Source organism: Camellia sinensis, chromosome 10 (genome assembly GCF_055761805.1).
Source record: "Camellia sinensis isolate YWXY chromosome 10, ASM5576180v1, whole genome shotgun sequence".
Classification (NCBI taxonomy): Eukaryota; Viridiplantae; Streptophyta; class Magnoliopsida; order Ericales; family Theaceae; genus Camellia; species Camellia sinensis.
Window position 1 is genome coordinate 73,713,961 of NC_138970.1, and position 5,900 is coordinate 73,719,860.

The following is a 5,900-nucleotide window of genomic DNA, read 5'->3' on the forward strand; positions in this document are numbered from 1 at the left end:
ACTTTTATATATAAGCTACGATAATTTTTGTCACAAAATATTTCTTAACGACGAATAATCACTTTGTCATAATAACAAGTACAGATGACGGAAAAATTCATCACTAAACTTCTTATTCCATATTTTTTATTTCAATTTAAATTACTATTTCACAAATATCACTGTTCATATCCCAATACCCTTTTAAATGTACTAAAAAATCCATTGGCTATTATACATCACTCAAAAAAAAAAAAAAAAATCACTAAACAATTTATATTAATATCAAAATATATCCATCAAACAAATTTAATAATAATTTATTAAGTATAACCAAAAAACCATCATAGCAAATCCCAAAATGAACAACATGGGGTCCACAAAAAAAATCAATCCTCGATCTTGATTTGCAACTAGGACGAAGCATTAGTTAAAAAAAAAAAAAAAAAAAAAAATCAAAAAAAATCAACAATTGATCTTGATTTGCTAGTATGCTTCCAAACATCATCAAAAACCAATCTGCAAAGAAAATAAACAAAGAAACATCAATATATTATCAATTACATCTAAACTCATATATAAATAATTTTATTTTATAAACCAATTTAGTAGAAATGCATATAACAATCCAAAACTTCAAAAAGTTGAGGTGATCCTTGATGAGGAGCAACACAGATAACAAAAGATGCCAAAAGATTACAGGAATACCATGTATCACTAGGAGCAAGTTCCAATAGAAAAATATATATATTAGAAAGACATAAGGTAATTGTCAACAATAAATAAACATAAAAAAAGTTTACTAGCATAACTCTGTTTTTGCTCTGTTTTGTACTCTCTATCAACATAATTCTAGCAAGTTAGCTTCTCTTCAAAACTGGTTTTCACTCATGAAGCTTCCTATTTATTGAATCAAAATTTGTGCCAGAAGTTCATGCCAATTGAAATCTTGTCTCAGTTTTAGATGCTTGGAAACTCACTTTCATATCTCTTAAATTTTTAGTTTTCTGAAAATTCTATCTCTAGATACAGGTGACAATTCAAGTATTTGTCCAATCTTAGATATGTACATACAGATAAGAATGTATTATATAAGCATCATAACAAATCTCACTATATGTAAATGTGACAGGTACACATTATATTAAAATAGAGAATTGCATTTTAATAGTAAAATTCAGCATCTTACCGATACTAGATTGGGGGTTGCCTCTACATTGACATCAAGATGCTGTGAGTGTTGGGTCTCCACATTGTCATGTAATGACATCAAGGAATAATATTACCCCATTACAATATGGCCGACTTATCCTTCCATCAACTGTGCTACGTAGTGCCAATCAAATCTTGTCCATGTCTAACTATGCCAAGTTAATTGAAGTTAGATGAATAGGACAAATTTTATATATAACAAAAAAATCAAAACTAAAAATTTTAATTAAAAAATAATTTGAAGTTCAATGATTATGCCGAGTTATATAAATGACAACCACACATAAATCACAAGAGAAAATAGACAAAGCAATTGAGCATTAAAAAATTGAATCAGCAAGCTGAACATTTAATTCATAATTTTGCACACGTTCAACTAGTTATAATCGAGGAAGGTTTTTGACTATACATTGCTAGTGGTGTCTGAAGTTACCATATGCCTCTATAGGGATGTCACTAAGGCAAAGTCTTACTTTTATGATTTGACTTTTTAGTTTTGTATTGAAACCAATGATTGTTTGACTATAAAATCCAGCTTTCAAATATGCTGGACATTTCAATAAATCACACCTAAATTACTCTTGAGTCAACAATCCAAGCTGCTTTAAGTTGATCCGACACTTTTCTATTTTCAGCTGATAGTAGGACTTGCCCTCATATGTCAAGCTGATGTTTGCAATTAACTCACTTTCACTTTAATTTTTTATTTAATGTTTTTTTATTATTTTAATCAAATTTGCTTAACATTTTTCGTACAACAATGATATTTACTGTCACAATAGGCAATGGTATGGAAAGAATGACTCAAATTTATTTGTGAGATGCCAAGCCATTGTTTGAGAATTTCTCTTTTTCATGAATAATTTAGTTATCTAATTTTTCACCTAATAATTTACACACACATTTACATAGATGTGGAATAACATTTATCTTTTCATTTCTTGTGTTTGTTTCACGGATTTGAGAAGGAATTTGGAAAGAAAGATGGAAAAAGTAGGTGAAATGTGTGTTATGAGGTGTCTTGTATTTGCTATACCCGCAATCACGGAGGGGGGGTAGGGGGTAGGGGGGACGCACCGAAGGGAGAACCACTGGATTTCAATAGACTAATAAATTCTTTCTTTTTCTTTTTCAAACTCCTGAAAGTGCCATAATCTTGTAATTCAAATTTCAATACACAGTTTGGAAGCAATTAGGTCAAGCTGCCAGTCCAGCCACATACAATTGTTAAGAATTTCGACTCAAAAAAGCCCTCCATGAAATTATTTTATTCCATATTATCCACAAATATGTCAGCATGGGTACATTTATGAATGTAGGTACCCGTGTATAGTATAGAACAATCAGACTGCAACTAGTGTGATCTTTAAATTCTATTTTCTTTCTTCAATCATATAGTGTTTTAATATCAATATTTCATTTGATGAAGTAAAATTATTTACACCACCAAATTCTTTATACCTGTTTCTTCTCTTTTTCTTAAATCACCTCATATATGCATCTACAAAAGAGATTAACAGTATTTCAAGTGGCAACTCTAATTCTGTGTCCTTAGATCCAACTGCAAGGTTCACTAGAGACAAAGAAATGCATCCCATCCAGGCGATCAAAAAATAATGTTTCCCCTCCCAGTAATGTTATGATGATCCTCACAAATTGTAAATTTTACCCTCGTAGAATGATAGGTATACCATCCTGCTGTTATGTACCCCATTCGTTCCTCAAGCAATAACAGATTTGGATTTTGGAACATGAAGACTAAATAGAGAAACAAAGAATGAGAATTTCCTCATAAGCATCATCATGATCAGCAAATGAAACAAAACCATACTCGGCACCAATTGCCAATGCAGCAACTAATTAAAAGTCATAGAAACATAAAACAGAATTGTAAGAAATATTTAAGGTGTTATAATGGAGAGGCATTAAGTCATGATGAGACAACCAGCATGGTGGGCTAGAGTTATTGACTGGCCACTCTATCGAAAACCAATAGTTCAAGTTTAAGACTTATGGTAGTAAGCACAGTTATGGACCAAGGCTGGGGTTGAGTAGCCTTAACAGATAAGGCACAACAGCTATTGAACAAAACCCATTTTGAATTCCATTCACAATGCCTTCAAACTACTGCGTTCATAAACATTAAGATAAATTCATTATGCCTTGCTATATTTATATATCTTAAGCTTCATATATTCATTGTTACCACAGCATCCCTAGCAATTGAATTGAAATACACATTAGTATAGATATACTTATTTCCTTCAAACAGCAGTGTGAGTGTGTGTGTGTGTGTGAGAGAGAGAGAGAGAGAGAGAGAGAAGTAACATAAAGAATGTTCAACCACAAGTAGAAATAGTCACATTGACCACTGCTCCAGGTATGAACCTTCGAATTAAAACATGGAATTCATTATTCATAAGCAATCACTGTAAATCTCATAGGATTTGGGATAAATGACTATCAACAAAAATTATAGAACCTACAAACCAATTAAATCTTCAATGCACAGTTCAATTGAATTCAAAGGGTAGGGTTCCAATGAGGTTCTTCCATTGTTGTTTCAAATAGATGTTCAAAGTTTGTAATTCTGATGAAAATTAATGAGTGCAGATGTTCAATAAGCAAGGGAAATTAGCAACAAAGATAGAAAAACAGAGAAATTGAGTGAGAGAGAGAGAGAGAGAGGACCCATACTTGAAAATAAAATAAAAAAATTGGAGAAATAATCTAATAATACTCGAAGCGATGCCGGCGGCATTGACAATTGCTCGGAGGAGAATGTGGGTGATGTCGGTGGAAGAACGAGCTGAAAGAGGAGAAGGGGCGCTGTGTTTTGCGAGAGAGGAATGGGGGGAAAACTGATAAACAAAGAAGAAAAAGAGGGGAATAATTTTTTTTTTTTCATTACTGCCTTAGTAAAAAAAAAATTGCTGACAAAATAATTTTCTCAACAAAAGTCTTAAAATATTAAAAATTTTTTGTGACGAAAATATATTCCTCACTGAATGATTTCAAAGTTTTTAAAATTAAGTTTTTTTTAAAAAAATATTTAAAATTATTGGTGACGAAAATATATTCCTCAGTAGCAATTTTATAATTGGTGACAAATTCTTTTCTCACCAAAAGTCTCAAAATTTTGGCGCCACTCAAAAAAATTAGAGGAAAAATCTTTAGTGACGAAACTAAATTTTTCCTCATCTAAAAAGAAGTGTTTATTGACGAAAATAAATTTTTTCACCCATTATTTTTATTTTTTTATTATATGTGACAAAATTTTATAATTCCTCACCAATTATCCGTATTTAGTGACGAAATTTATTTTCTTCACTAGTTTTCGTCACCATAAGTTACTTTTGTTGTAGACTTAACTTAATAATTTTTTTAATTATGTTATACTAGTAAAAACTTATAATAAGGGAGTTTCAACAAAATTTTTATTAAATTAATCAATATAACTACGAAAGTAAAATAAATAAATAAAATCATTGCTTAATTTATTGATAATTTGACTTTCTCGTGACTATATATTGAATCCAGGTCAAATTAAAGTTTTTTTGCATATTAAATTATTCAAAAATTTTAAAATTTAATAAATAATAATTTATTTATTTTTTAAATACTTACGGACAAATATTATAATTGGTCGCATCGTACACAAAGTAAGACTTGGCATTAGAAATTAAATCACCATTTGATTGGCCACCAACAATTGATTTTTCAATTGATCGGGTGGTTTGGCCAAAACCAACCGGTTTTACAATTGATTGCACATCTAAAAATTCACAAAAGAATTGATTGGAGAATTGGTTAATCCAATCAATTTGTCAATTGATTGGATGCCTTGGCCACAACTAATCAATTGCCCAATCGATTAGTTTCGCCAATTGATTGAAAGTATTGACTACCACCAATCAATTATACAATTGATTGGATAAATTGACTAATAATCGTTGTATTACTATCCCTGTGATTTTTAATAATTTTTCGGGAAGTCATACAGCCCAACGTTGTTGGTGTGAAAAAGTTGCTAAAGTAGACCAATAACTTTCACTAGTAGCTGAATCCACCATATTCTACTTTTTATACTTCTAATCTGAAAAACTAATTCAACTGTTGTAGAATCTAAAACAATTCCAAAATAATGCCTTTGCACCAAAAATATTTTTACATTATTTAAAAATATTTAATAATGAACTATTTTACATCACATAATTAAATATTTTATATCAATTCGTAAAAACTTATAATATCTTGTGATTTTTTACAATTTTATGAGTTGAATTATGTAAATTTGTATTCAAGTTAACGTCTTTTGTTGAATGACTTGCGTAAGTTTGTGAAACTTAGGTCATTTTATGAATTTTAAAATTTTGAAGAGTTAACTTATGCAAATTTATATTAATTACATGTTTTTCTGAGATCATTTAAGTGAGTTCGTAAAAACTTAAGTAATTTTCTATTCTTCAAAACTTTTATGAGATAACTTAAGGAAAATTTGTGTTAATTTATGCGTTTTTGTAAAATCACTTACGTGAATTCGTGAAAACTTACGTGATGTTGTGTTCTTCAAAATTTTTAAGAAACAACTTAAGCGAAATTTGTGTCAACTTATACGTTTTTGTGATATTACTTATGTGAATTCATGAAAACTAATATAATTTTGTATTCTTCAAAACTTTGATGAGATAACTTACTCGAATTTGTAT

At 29.8% G+C, this 5,900-nt stretch overlaps 1 long non-coding RNA gene across 2 annotated transcripts; it reads right to left on the bottom strand.

Annotated features, from left to right (window-relative positions):
- Window positions 1-272: 272 nt before the first annotated feature.
- LOC114268541 (uncharacterized) lies at window positions 273-4,065 on the bottom strand. 2 transcript variants are annotated; one of them, XR_014342190.1, is made up of 3 exons: window positions 3,889-4,065; window positions 1,169-1,340; window positions 273-498 (listed from the first exon to the last, which is right to left on the bottom strand). It is a non-coding gene; the product is annotated as an uncharacterized LOC114268541 (long non-coding RNA). The 2 variants fall into 2 exon arrangements; XR_014342191.1 differs by having other exon boundaries at window positions 1,169-1,336; window positions 3,889-4,061.
- Window positions 4,066-5,900: the final 1,835 nt, after the last annotated feature.